The sequence below is a fragment of the Alexandromys fortis genome, unplaced genomic scaffold, assembly GCF_014885135.2.
Source record: "Alexandromys fortis isolate MF-2015 unplaced genomic scaffold, M_Fortis_MF-2015_v1.1 scaffold_79, whole genome shotgun sequence".
NCBI classification, from domain to species: domain Eukaryota; kingdom Metazoa; phylum Chordata; class Mammalia; order Rodentia; family Cricetidae; genus Alexandromys; species Alexandromys fortis.
The window spans coordinates 592631-605525 of record NW_026067964.1 but is presented as its reverse complement, the minus strand read 5'-3'; the positions used below and the strand labels follow the sequence as shown (position 1 = coordinate 605525).

The 12895-nt window shown below is 45.3% G+C and overlaps 1 protein-coding gene across 1 annotated transcript in view; it reads right to left on the bottom strand.

Annotated features, from left to right (window-relative positions):
* Map1b (microtubule associated protein 1B) overlaps nt 1–12895 on the bottom strand; it is a 92311-nt gene that overhangs the window by 70639 nt on the left and 8777 nt on the right. The gene's annotated exons all lie outside the window — the stretch shown is intronic.

Genomic DNA, 12895 nt, shown 5'->3' with positions numbered 1-12895 from the left:
AAAAATGAGTATTGGCCTGAGAGTTGGTGGAAAACTATATCTCAAAAAAATGACTTTCTCTAAGGAACAAAGTGAAGTTCTGGGAAATAACTGGTATCCAAATATGTATATGGCAGACATCTCTATGAAATGATGGAGAACCATCCAAGTAGGATGAGTCATGATGCAAGAAGGCAGCAGGATGCTGACCTACGCAAAGCAAACAGTGGAGATAACCGGCCTGGCAGAGACTGGACCAGCATCACCTCCTAAGCATCCTGTAAGCAAATGCAGACAAGAAGATGCAAAGTAACTTATTCACAAGAGCACAAATCTACTTAGCAGAGATGGTTAAAGCCAAGGTTCTCTGTCCCAGCCCCACCTGCTAAGGGCTCTCTGCCCACTGGCTCTCAGCGGCTGGCCATTTGCCACCTGCCTCTGTCAAGTCTCTGAAAGCTGATGGTTTGTAAATAAATGCCCTCCTACACCTTAGCATTTAAAGGAAATCTATAACGAAGAAATTGCATATAGTGAGAGCAATGACTGCACATTTTCATTTTCTAATATAGCATATTTTCTGTTCTGTAAGGTGATGCTAGTTTCTCGAGCCTGTGACACCTCGTGAACTCATCATTGTGTCCTTGTAGACCTAGTTCCTGGCATTACCCTAAGGCTCTTTAACGTAAAGCCTCTTTGTCTCCATGGTTAAGAGATAACCGCACTCCTTCTTTCTTATAAGTTTGCTGCAACTGGGAAAAAGAGCCACATCTGATTTAAAATCCTGAAAGATTTTTTGCTCTGAAATCTGCTCTTGGATTAATTTAAGGTCACTGGTCTCTCTCTCTCTCTCTTTCTTTTTTTGTATTCAAAGTATGTTTTTGTTTATTTCTTTTCTTTCTTTCTTCTGGAATTGTAAATTGGAACTTCTGTCATTTTTGCTGCTAACTAGTTTCAAGTTTCTCAGGAGCCTACTTACCAGGCATAGAAAAATCCATTTGCTGGGTATAGTTGGCCAGCAGTGAAGCTTCTAAGGATAGAATCCTATTTCGAGATGACCCCATGGAGTGAGTTACTTTGACGCATTATTTCATTTATATTTATATTTATATGCTGGAATGATATTCCAAAGGCTCTAAATAGTCTCTGCTCTATGTATAAAACAAAACAAAAACAGACAGGAAATAATAGCGTATCTAACTGACCACGAGGTACAGCTTATTTAAAAAACAAACACTGACCTCATGCTAGGCGTCTAAAAATAACCCAGACCAATATTTGTAAAGAACACGGCTGTGATTGGAGAGTGGGGAGACATGCTATTCAAAAAAAAAAAATGAGAGATGGAAACAGATGACCTCAGAGGGGGGATGAGTGACATTTGTGAGGGCCCAAGGGAAGAGCGAGAAACAACAGGGATGATAGGCGGGGCTGTCACTGTTTGCACCTGATATACTCCAACAGAAAACATTTTTCTCATAAGTAGGAGCGTATTCTAAAATCCCAATTAGAAGCATATTTTAGCAGACACATTAATCAGTGGTGGCTGATTATCATTACGAAGCATGACTTATTGCCACAGTAGCGTGTGCTACACGCTCACACAGCCGGCAGTACGGGTATTTACATCAGTGTGGATGGAAACCCGGAACATTTCATGTGATGTTATAACATCCCTAAACAATAGGAGTTTCCCAGCTCTGTTGTAAGCTTATGGAACCACACACACACACACACACACACACCACACACACACACACACACACACACACACACACACAATGATTTACAAACACATAAGTAGCTACAAAATGTAGCCTTAAAGTTGCAATTTAAAGGTATTTGGAGCTGAGGGGCTGAAGGCATCGGGGGAAGGATAAGCCTGCTGGTCTGAGCCTGGATTCCAAACTGGAAGCAAGGCGGGTTCTCCCCTTGTGTGAGGAGGGCGTCCTTTGGCCCGTGTTTCCAATAAATGACAATATTTGCTTAGAGGGTGAACCAAAGAAGAGAAAGGTAGAGAAATCTGTTTCTGTCTCCTCCCTCTCTCTCTCTCTCTCTCTCTCTCTCTCTCTCTCTCTCTCTCTCTCTCTCACACACACACACACACACACACACACATCACCCTAGAAATGAGAAGAAATAATGAATTTCCAAATTCATATTTACTACAAACAGTTTAAATATATCTTAGGCTGACATTTAACTTGGTTTAGGGATTCTAAGTCAATTCTGAGACATTTGCCTTAAAAAAGCAACTGTTATCACTGGTTTCTAGAACTTGGAAAAGAACAGTCCCACAAAGAATTATCATCAGAACCTAGCTATTCACACTATCACCAATGGTGGGTGTTATTGTACGTAAATTGTGTTCTTTCAAGTTCTAGCCTGCTATGTATGATTTGCTGTGAACACACAATAGTGTTATTTAGGAGTAAATAAGTAAATTAAAATAAACCTTTAGAAAAAGTGATCAGATTAGAGATGGGACAAATTGAACCAGTACCTTGGAAGTCTCAGATGTAAGCTGGGCGTGGTGGTGCATGCACTCTCTCGGGAAGCAGAGGCAAGCGGATCTCAGAGTTTGAGGACAGCCTGGTTTACAGAGTTCCAGGACAGTCAGAGCTAAGAGGGAAAACTCTTTCTCAAAAAAGTCTAAACAAACAAACAAATAAATAAAAAGGTCTCAAATGTCAATAGCCAATCATAAGTCACATTACCATAAAAAAAATCACTTTTCCGTTTGGCTAATCACGGCTTTCTGGTGATAATCACCTGAATGTGCACTGTTGGTAATAATCTGATTTAAGCATGGCTCCCCAAGGGTATTCGTATCTGCATGTCCTGACTTGTTAAATTATGCTATGCTAATTGATGGTTCGCATGACAAGACGTGCATGGTCGTGAGTATGAAAATGCAGGCCGTTCTCAACTATGTACAACGGACGAAGTGCCTGGGACTTCGGACACACTCAGACTACAGCCAGTCCCCAAGTTTATATGCCGAGGTCCTTCAGCCCCTTTCCAAACACGTGTAAACAAGTCGCTAGTCTGAGGTGCAAAGCAGCCCTGAACGCCAACGTGCAAGTTCTCCTTCTAAGGGGAGAAGACAATGAAGCTATTTCCGATTTGGCATCATGTAGCTAAAACACCCACAATCTGACTTCTGAAATACTTTCCACACAGGTGTCCGCCATTGTTCTGGTTTGCACTTTCTACAAAGAGAGATAGGAAATGACGATGGCCAACTTCCATCCTGGGAAGTCAAGGCTCTGAGCATCTCAAGGCTGTGGCTCTTTCCTGCTTGACAGTCCTAGTGGATGGGACAGGCAGATTTTCTAAATAAATTGTTTTTCCTAGGCCTTTTAAGCTTGGTTTTTAAAACATATTAAACTGTATAGAGGACGAGAATTTCAATGTATAGAGGTCTGCATTTCAATGTATAGAGGACGAGAATTTCAATGTGTAGAGGTCTGCATTTCAATGTATAGAGGACGAGAATTTCAATGTATAGAGGTCTGCATTTCAGTGCTGAGACATTGTGGTAGCATTTATGGTGCCCTGGGTTAAAGGACCAGGAAGTGGGCTCAGCAATCAGCTCCACCCTTTGGCAAACTGTGTTCTGCAGACCCCGGATCCACAGTGGAAGGGACAGGCCAAACTTAGGCTTCAATAAAACTGAAGCCGTTATTCAGAGTAGCTTATGCAGCTACAAAAAAAAAAAACAAAAAAAAAAAAACAAAAAAAACGGGAAAGCTTGCCACAGTCGGCCACAGAATCCCGCCTTTGTTTGTTTGTTTGTTTATCGCCAGAGAGTGATGCAGGACATTTACGTGGACCTAATGGAGTTTAAACCCCCTTTATTTTCAGGAAAGGGAAGGATACAGCAACCTTCCAGAAAGCTCCAGGGCTCACAGTAGATAAGATAGGCTCCAGTGCAGCCAGGGCTGCTGCACAGGGTCAGGCTTTCAGGAAGCACGCAGGGTGACTGACTCTGCTTCCCCAGACAACGGAGCAGGCCCTTTCCAAGGAGTCCACTCTAGCCTCAGGGCGGTGAACCGGTTAACTCACATCTATTTCCAAGGAACTCCACTCTGTCACAACCACCCCTCGTGTCTCAGTCTGGAAACTAAGCAGCTACGTCCAGCCGGAATTTGTGTCATTTCAGAGGTCACGAATCCTTCACAATGCTATTTCCATCCGTGAACTGAAGGACTTGGCTCTAAAACGAAGTTCCAAACTAGGGGATACTTGAGTTTGGGTTCCAAATTTCCCAGACCACAAGGAGATGTCAACATCTATGTCCCAAATCGCATAGAGTGTGTATTTTGGAGCATATTCTATGCACATGCACTTTCTAAAGCATATCCTCAGTGAAAAGAATTTGTAGGGCTCGCTCACAAGTTTCTGATTTGTACACATTGTAAGCTTAGTTGTCTTGTTTATGAAAATAATTATAACCAACTCTCGGGCTAGGATTTATCAGTAAGTTCTCTAGGTCTTCCTGTGCCTGCAGGATTCCAAACTGAATTGTGCCTTCTGCCCATGTTTTTAATTTTAATGACAGACTGCCTGACAATGGGCACTGTCTCAAAAGACAAACCACAAAACATGAGGAGCTTGTCTCCTTCCCAGTGGATCAGCATAAAACTCTCTTTCTCCCCCACAACACTCTCTCTCTCTCTCTCTCTCTCTCTCTCTCTCTCTCTCTCTCTCTCTCTCTCTCTCTCACACACACACACACACACACACACACACACACACTACATCAAACAAGTTACGCAATGCTTGAACACCTTGTAAGGCCCATGGAGCATCACAAAAAAATTCTTTTTCGACTGAACAGCAACACCAAAATTCTGAATTTTGCAACTGAGAAACAACTTGGGATTCTGGTTGTGCAAACAGTCCCTCCTTATCTAAGCAGGCAGCCAGTGTAATTAACAAGAGGTTTGCACGGGTGTTCCGCAGACCCTCATCTTCCAGGGGCTACAGACTACAAGATGGCTGCAGAGCTGTTCTTCTGTCGTGATGGTGCTGTTCACTGGCAGCGGGGTGTATCAATCCATCTTTAATCTTTTGCTATCAGGTTTTGTTTGTTTGCTTGCTTGTTTGTTTGTTTTGTTTTGCCAAATGTGATTTTTTTTTTCTGAACTTCGGGAACAGGAAAGCGACACTGCGACACGCAACACGCAACACCGCGAGGCAGGACCTCAGAGCCGGGCCTGCGATGTTCTGACCGCTCAGTTAGTCCACTCATCTGTGAGGCTCCCACAGGAATCTGTGAATTTGGGCCAGAGGCTCCACAGTGACTGCTGAAACCCCCACCTTATTAAGGAGAGCCTGACTTAAAGGCAAAGGGCCGGGAAAGGGGCTTTCCTCCTGACCAACCAAGGCGGTCCTTGGGATGCTGTATTTTATCCCAGTCCCTCCAAACTGGGTGGGAGCAAGCTTTTAGACTGAGGTCTGGTGCTTGCTTTTAATCACATACTTCTCCTCTCAAATAACATATGGAGTCTCCTGTTTCATTTTCCGTGGGCATTCATCTCACTACGCCTACGCACCGGCAGTCCTTGTTTGTGTTAGCTGCCCAGGCCCTGCAGTTCACTTTTAAGGTGATTCCCCAGGCGGGGGTACTTCTTACTTTCCCACACGTCTCCGGGACCAAGGAAACATGACTTCACACAACAGCGTGTGTGTTACCTCAGACCGCAGGGACAAAACAAAAGCGGTGAACCCTGGAGTGTGATGTTTGAAGAGACCCGAGAGTTGCCGAGGTAGCGAGGTAGAGGTTAATTAGACTTGGGTTGCTGCTGGGGGCGGAGCGCTGGTACCTGGGCAACCTTTGTCAACATGACTAGACCCAGGTTTGAAGAATCAAAAACCAAAGGGCTTGTTCGGCCTTCCACCTTCACTCCTGATTTTTAGGAATTAGAATAAATCATTTCCCCCTCGCCACCCCACACACACGATTTGTAAATTGAGAACGCTCTTTCTTTGTAAAACAGCGCTGTTTCAAAGGAATGAATGGTGTCTTTTTCTAACTAAATTATAAACGGTGGGGGTCTCTTCTCCCACATTCTTCACACTCCTTTGCTTCTTAATGAGTCCTCAATATCATGTGCCTGAAGTTTGAGACGCAGTCATTCTCTCTGGCAGTATTACCACAAACACAGAATGCGCAAATGTCGTGGCCCACAAAGACCCAAAAGATGGCCGTAAGCAAGTACGGGACTGCGGCTGCCCGGCCGTCCACAACTGTTGTGTGCTTTTAAAACCCGGGTAAAATCATGGGCACTTTAGTCCCTGGAAGGGAAGAAAAGGGCATGGAGGTCACCCGCGATGCCACCCTTGGTGAGCAGCGACAGCAGCTGCTCTGGGCTGCACTTAGATGGACTTAATGGACAGTTATTGGTGTTCCCTAACACGGTCCCTGAGCCCAGGCAGCCCACTTCCTGCCACCTCCCTGCCTAGGCCGGTCTGTATCGAGCACTTCCACAGTGGCCATTAGGAGCTCTTGAGAGCCATTACTGTCAGCAGACTAAAATACCCTTTCTACTCAGGTTTTAAAAAAAGTGAGATATGTAGTTATTTCTAGGTGGTCTCAATGAGGCATTATTAACTCCCCGCAGAAGGAAGGCGCCTGAGCACAGCAAGGACACGGTGTTTTTTCCTTCATGTTGGCCACACCTGTACCGAAGGAGGGAACCACCTAGTGTGTTAGGATGTGGGTGAAAAGAGCCCCCGAAATGTCAAAGCTGAGAGGAACGCAGAACTCGTGGGAACTGAGTCTGGTGCTATGCGCTCCGCCAGATTCTGAAGAGCTTGGCTCTTCCTTGGGCGGTTTTGGAAATTGCAGGCTATAATCTGCAGTCTGGACCCTGCAGTCTGCAGGGAAACAGGAGGACAGGAGCAGGTAGGAGCAAGGGATACTAAGTACACAGCCCTCCCAGAGAGTGGGCTGGGCAGGCTTGAGCAGGAGGGCCAGGGAGAGGGGAGGGGATGGGCAGAACCTAGGGCTTTGCATTAAAATAACTCTTTCCCTGGCAGGCACCATTTACTTCAGAATTAAACAAAAGTCCAGTTATTCCATGAAAAATAAGACCTGTTGTTTTAATATCAGAGTTCTTCCTGTCATCTTGGACGATGACATAATGAAAAACAACGAGGCAGCCAAGTGAGCATGGGGACAGGGACCCTGCCTTGTCTCTGTACCTAGGACAAAGGAAGCAGTAGGGTGAAGCCTTGGCTTTCCGGAGGTCGCAGGTTCCCTGAGCGATAAGTCCATCCTCTGAATGCAATGGGAACGTGTATTTGTGTGCTTCCTTGCTTCAAGGCTGAGAGCAAGGCTGACAATATGCCCACAATCCACCATTGCAGAGCAGTGGGTCGACTCTGAGCACACGCCACTAAGCCATCATCCTACATAACGACTAAACATACAGGACTAGACACAGAAACACAGCAAACACATCCTAAGAGAAACGCCGGTCATGAGACCTGGACTCATTCATGTGAAAGGAAGGAAGGGACTCGCCTGCCTGAAACTGCAAGGCTTGGTTTTAATTCCCTACCCACACCAGGCTCCGGAAAGGATATATCCAACAGTCACTGAGCACAACCTAGAGACGCTCACCTGCAGGCTGTTTGTCTTTCATCCTCTACAAGTCCTTAAACAGAACCACCCAGGTACGCATTTCGAAACCCATCACAACCATAGGAAGGCTTTTGTGAACGTGATCTAGTAGCTAGCCGTTATAAAAGTAGGCCCAGAGTGTAAATATGCCAAGGCTGTACTATTTACTCAGCTGAGTGAGAAAATAAACCACAGGAAATCCAAGATTCTTCAGCTTGGCAGAGACTACAGCCGCTGGTGTGCTGGAGAGAGAAGAGGAAACGGTGGTGGGATCGGAAGGATGAGGTGGGGAAGGGCGGGTCAACCGCAGTAAGGGAGACAGCTAGGGCTCTTCCCAACATCACTACCCTTGTTTCCAGTGTGGTGGCCATGTTGCAAACGGTCTAACCTTGGCTCTACTTCAGGACTCTAGCACATTGCCTTCGTTTTGCTTTATACCCAAAGGACTGAGCGATGCTGGGACTCTTTCTGTGACTAATTCAGAGGCTCTTGCTGTCTCTACACCAAAGGAGCAGTGGCATGCCTTCAGAGAATGCCAAGGGCAACTGTTTCTGAGGAGCATTCGGATACCTTAAAAACTATCACAGGAAGGAAGCCAGCCATATATCTGAACTTGGCATTTCCCACAGACAATAGGAATCACCGCACATACAAGACACACAGAATTTCTTTGTGAAGACGGGAGATGGCTACTCATTTATATTTGCGTTTCCAGAAGAAGTTCTCGATGTGTTTATACACATTAATTCAATTGATCTTTACAGAAATTCTATAGAGTAAGGTAGTCCAAACCCAGAAAGACAAACACGGTATGTACTCACTCATAAGTGGATATCAGATATAAAACAAAGGATAAGCAGCCTATAGTCCATGAACACAGAGAAGCTAGGTAACAGGTAACAAGGAGAGCCCAAAGAGAGACATACATGGATCCCCTGGGGAGGGGAAATAGACAGGATCTCCCGAGAAAATTGGGAACATGATATGTGGGGGGGGTGTAAGAAAAGGGGAGGGAAGGAGAGGGGAAGGGAGGAGAACATAAGGGAATGGGATGGTTGAGATGGGGGAAGGACAGAGAGGGAGAACAAGGAAAGAGATGTCTTGATTGGGGCTAGCAAGAAACCTGGCCCTAGAGAAGGTCCCAGCAATCCACAAGACTGACCCCAGCTAAGACCCTAAGCGGTAATGGAGTGGATGCCTGAACTGGCCTTCCTCTGTAGTCAGATTGGTGACTACCCTAATTGTCATCATAGAGCCTACACCCAGCAACTGAGGGAAGCAGAGGCAGAGATTCACAGCTAAGCACTGGACTGAGCTCCCAGAGTCCAGTCATAGAGAGAGAGGGAGGAGCAATAATATGAGCACAGGGGTCAAGACCCACAGAAACACCTGGCCTGAGCAAGTGGGAGCTCACTGACTCTGGACTGACAGCGGGGGACCCTGCATAGGACCGAACTAGGCCCTCTGATTGTGGGTGACAGTTCTGTCACTTGGGCAGTCTGTGGGGACACTGGCCGTGGGACCAGGATTTATCCCTAGTGCATGAACTAGCTTTTGAAGCTCATTGTCTATGGAGGAATACCTTGCTCAGTCTAGATATAGGGGGGAGGGCCTTGGTCCTGCCTCAAAGTGTTGTGACAGACTTTGTTGACTCCCTATGGGAAGCCTCACCCTCTCTGAGGAGTGGATGGGGGGAGTGGAGTGGGTGGAAGGTGGGGGAGCAGGAGGAGGGAAAGGAGTGGGAACTGGGATTGGTATATAAAATGAGAAAAGATTGTTTTAAATAAAATTTAAAAAATTAGGAGAGGCCGGGCGGTGGTGGCGCACGCCATTAATCCCAGCGCTCGGGAGGCAGAGGCAGGCGGATCTCTGTGAGTTCAAGACCAGCCTGGTCTACAAGAGCGAGTTCCAGGACAGGCTCCAAAACCACAGAGAAACCCTGTCTCGAAAAAACAAAAAACAAAAAAAAAAATTAGGAGAGCAAGTTAGAGAAAATTTCAAGTTCCTGTCAACAACCATTAAAAAAAAAAAAAAACTCTCTGAAGTAGAAGTAAGCATTCTGGCTTACATGCAAGGAAAGTGAGACGCGAAACAATTGTCCAAGGTCATTCAGAAAAACATCCATGACAGGGCTAAGAACAAATGTGGGGAGCTGTGGGGAGCTGGCTCCAGAATCTGTAACTGTTACATTGTGCTGATGGCAAGGAACTGGATTATCAAAAAATAATAATAATAATAACTATGTTAAAGAACAGATAAAAAGGGACAAAGGGCAAGAAAAGAGAAAACCGAATGAAATGGTGGTGCCCTTTTCCTTTGGGGAATGACTTTCTTCCTTTCTTTTCTTCCTCCTTCCCTCCCTTCCTTTCTCTCTCTCTCTCTCTCTCTCTCTCTCTCTCTCTCTCCTTCCACTGTCCCTCCCCCCTTTCTTTCTTCTTTTTTGTATGAGAAGGGAGTCTCCCCATCCCAATCATGGGATACTTCCCATGCCCTCAGAAGATAACCTCCCCTGTAACTATATGCACCAAGACCTACAGTTAAACCTGGGAAAGAAACAGTAGACATGGAAGTGAACAGAATTCTGTGCATCAGGGCAAGCCTGAGCTTCTGTAGAAAGTCTTGCTGATTCTTACTCCTGGAGACCTGCAACAATGACTCAAACCCAACATCATGAAGGCACAAAAATCATGTACACAAACAACAGCTTTATGATAGCGTGGGGACTCAGAAATGACATGTTTCTCTAGGCTGCAAAGACTCAGCTGCTGAGCTGTCTCTTGAGTCAAAGACAAGGCTGTTCTTCCAAGACCATTGTGCCGACTAGTCCACTTCTCACATGGCCAGAAAGCTTCAGACAGGGAAAGTCCGAAGGGAATGGCCTTGGTACACAGCATAGGTGTGCCGAGAGATGTGGGTCAAGTCCACACTTGGCTGGTTTGAGACACTGGTGTAGACTTCAGTGGCTGACCAGCCCCAAAATTATATAGTCTGCCAATGCTAAAGGACATCATGACCTCTAGACTGACGTTCTGAAGGAGTCACACTATGCCAATCCACCCAGTGTACAGAGGCCACTTAACACCCCAGGTCTCAAATGACAATTCAGACTGATTTTGAGTGAGACAGTGATTGACTCCTACTGAACCCCAAAGCCACAGTACAAAGTCTAAAGTAGTATGAGAGTGAGGGCCTCATTCCCCCCACGTGGTCTACCCTTTGCAATTAAGGCAACCACCAATTTTTCATATATGACTTCTGATTTTTAAAAATAATAAAGGAAATAACAACCAACATAAACGTACAATGGACCTGACTTCCACAAGACCCTTTGTCTACAGAGCCACAAATGGTAACATATCTTACTGTAAGGCTGGTAGGTAAAAATTCACCAAGCCAAATCAACCAACCAACAAACAATAACAAAATTTTTGTGGGGTGTTGATGTTATGAGTCAGCATTTCTCTGTATACCCTTGGCTGTCCTGGAACTAGCTCTGTAGACCAGGCTGGCCTCGAACTCACAGAGATCCACATGCCTCTGCCTCCAGAGTGCTGGGACCCTAAGTGAGGGGGTTCGATTGATCCTGCTATGCCTGAGAGGCACAGCTCGGCTTTCAGTGAGTCCCCAGTGGGTGGGGAAGAGGCCACTAGACTTGAATGCACCTAGAATCAGATTAAACTTCTCCAGGGTGTTCAGGAAGCTTCGCTAAAGGTTTCCTTGAGCTCAAAGTAAGGATCATCTTGATCTCTCCACCCACCCAATCTGTGTTCTTGCCCTTTCACTGCTTTCTGCAACACACCTGAGATTCAATATGAATTGTGCTTTTGTCGTGGACAGATTTTAGATTTTGGATTAAAGAATTTTAGATTTGTGGGTTAAGGATGCAAAGGCCCAAAACCCTAGATCTCCAAAAATCTTAGACTTTTCTGGTCCCAAACATTTTAATAAAGAATATTTAACCTGTATTAGAGTCTTGGTTAGAACACTTCATGCCACGACAGGGGCCCCATGCATTGGCTTTGCTCAGTGGGAAGCTGGGACATTGAGGGACAGTCCTAATATTAACTCGTTCTGCAGCTGGCCAGAATGCTAAGGGCACTGTGCCAGTCCCCAAACCAGCACTGACCTTGCTAGATAGGTGACCTGTTATAGCAGGTGACAGCAGGAGGGAAAAGGGACAGGGCATGTCATATAACATGGCAACTCGGAGAGTGTTCTCTCTCTAGTCTCCAAGCTAGACCTTTAGTCCGGAAAGCGTTAATTCTTCAGCAGTTTTTGCCGTCTTTCATTTGGCAATACGCATCTGTCATCATATAAAGGCAGTCCAAATATGAACGTATACAATGAAAGCCACATGTTTATAAAAGAAAGAAAGAAGTCTTACAAAGCAGGAAGCCAGAAGAACCTACAGAGAATCAACAGGCGCTTGGCTTTTACTTGTTGAAACAAACATACTTGTTGTCAAAGGGCGCTCATCTCTTGTGAGATCGTTACAGTGATTTGCAAGACATAAAAATAAAACACAATAATGAGAAAATACCTTAAGCTGTACCTAGCCTTCAGCAAAGTACATGCTGATGGTCCCTAAAAAGCGCCTTCCCCACCCCCACCCACCTTGCCCACCATATTCTCTCTGTTTTTATTAACACATTCAGTTCTGTGTTTGAAAGCTGTAGTTGAGGGTCACTGGAATGTATGGGGTTTTATTCTAAGCTCAAATTCAAGAGGACAAGCAGGGGACAGTCCCAAGGCTATATTACTGAGTTAAGAATGACTCACGAAGGCATTAACATTCCACACAAGCAGTTTCAAATCTCAGTACACATGGGCTGATGGAATATGATCTAATCATCCCAGAAGCGCCAACCTTCACTCCTGATGTTCTGTCAACGCCAATAAGAAATCAGAGCAGAGAAGCTGAGATAGAAAACTCTTGGTTTTATGTAAGATTCAAATAATAGTCAAGAAATAAAATGTAGTATCATTTCAGTGGTAACCCTTTTGACAGACGCACCTGGGTTTAGAAAGTTCCTGAGCCAGAAAACTGTTTTATAATGCCCCAGTGGAAGCAGCTGGGAGAAATGGAAGACGAGGTGAAGCTGCATAAACCATCACCCAAACCCAGAGACGTGAGCGAGGCATATCCTCATGGAGAGGACTGTCAGGGAACGGCTTCCTATCTGAGCAACGTTTGGGTCCTTACCTTTGATTCTCTTACTGTGCTCTTTTTTATTCTGAAAGAAAGGGCATTTCTACAGCAGCTTGGACTAGCAGACTCTTCCCCAC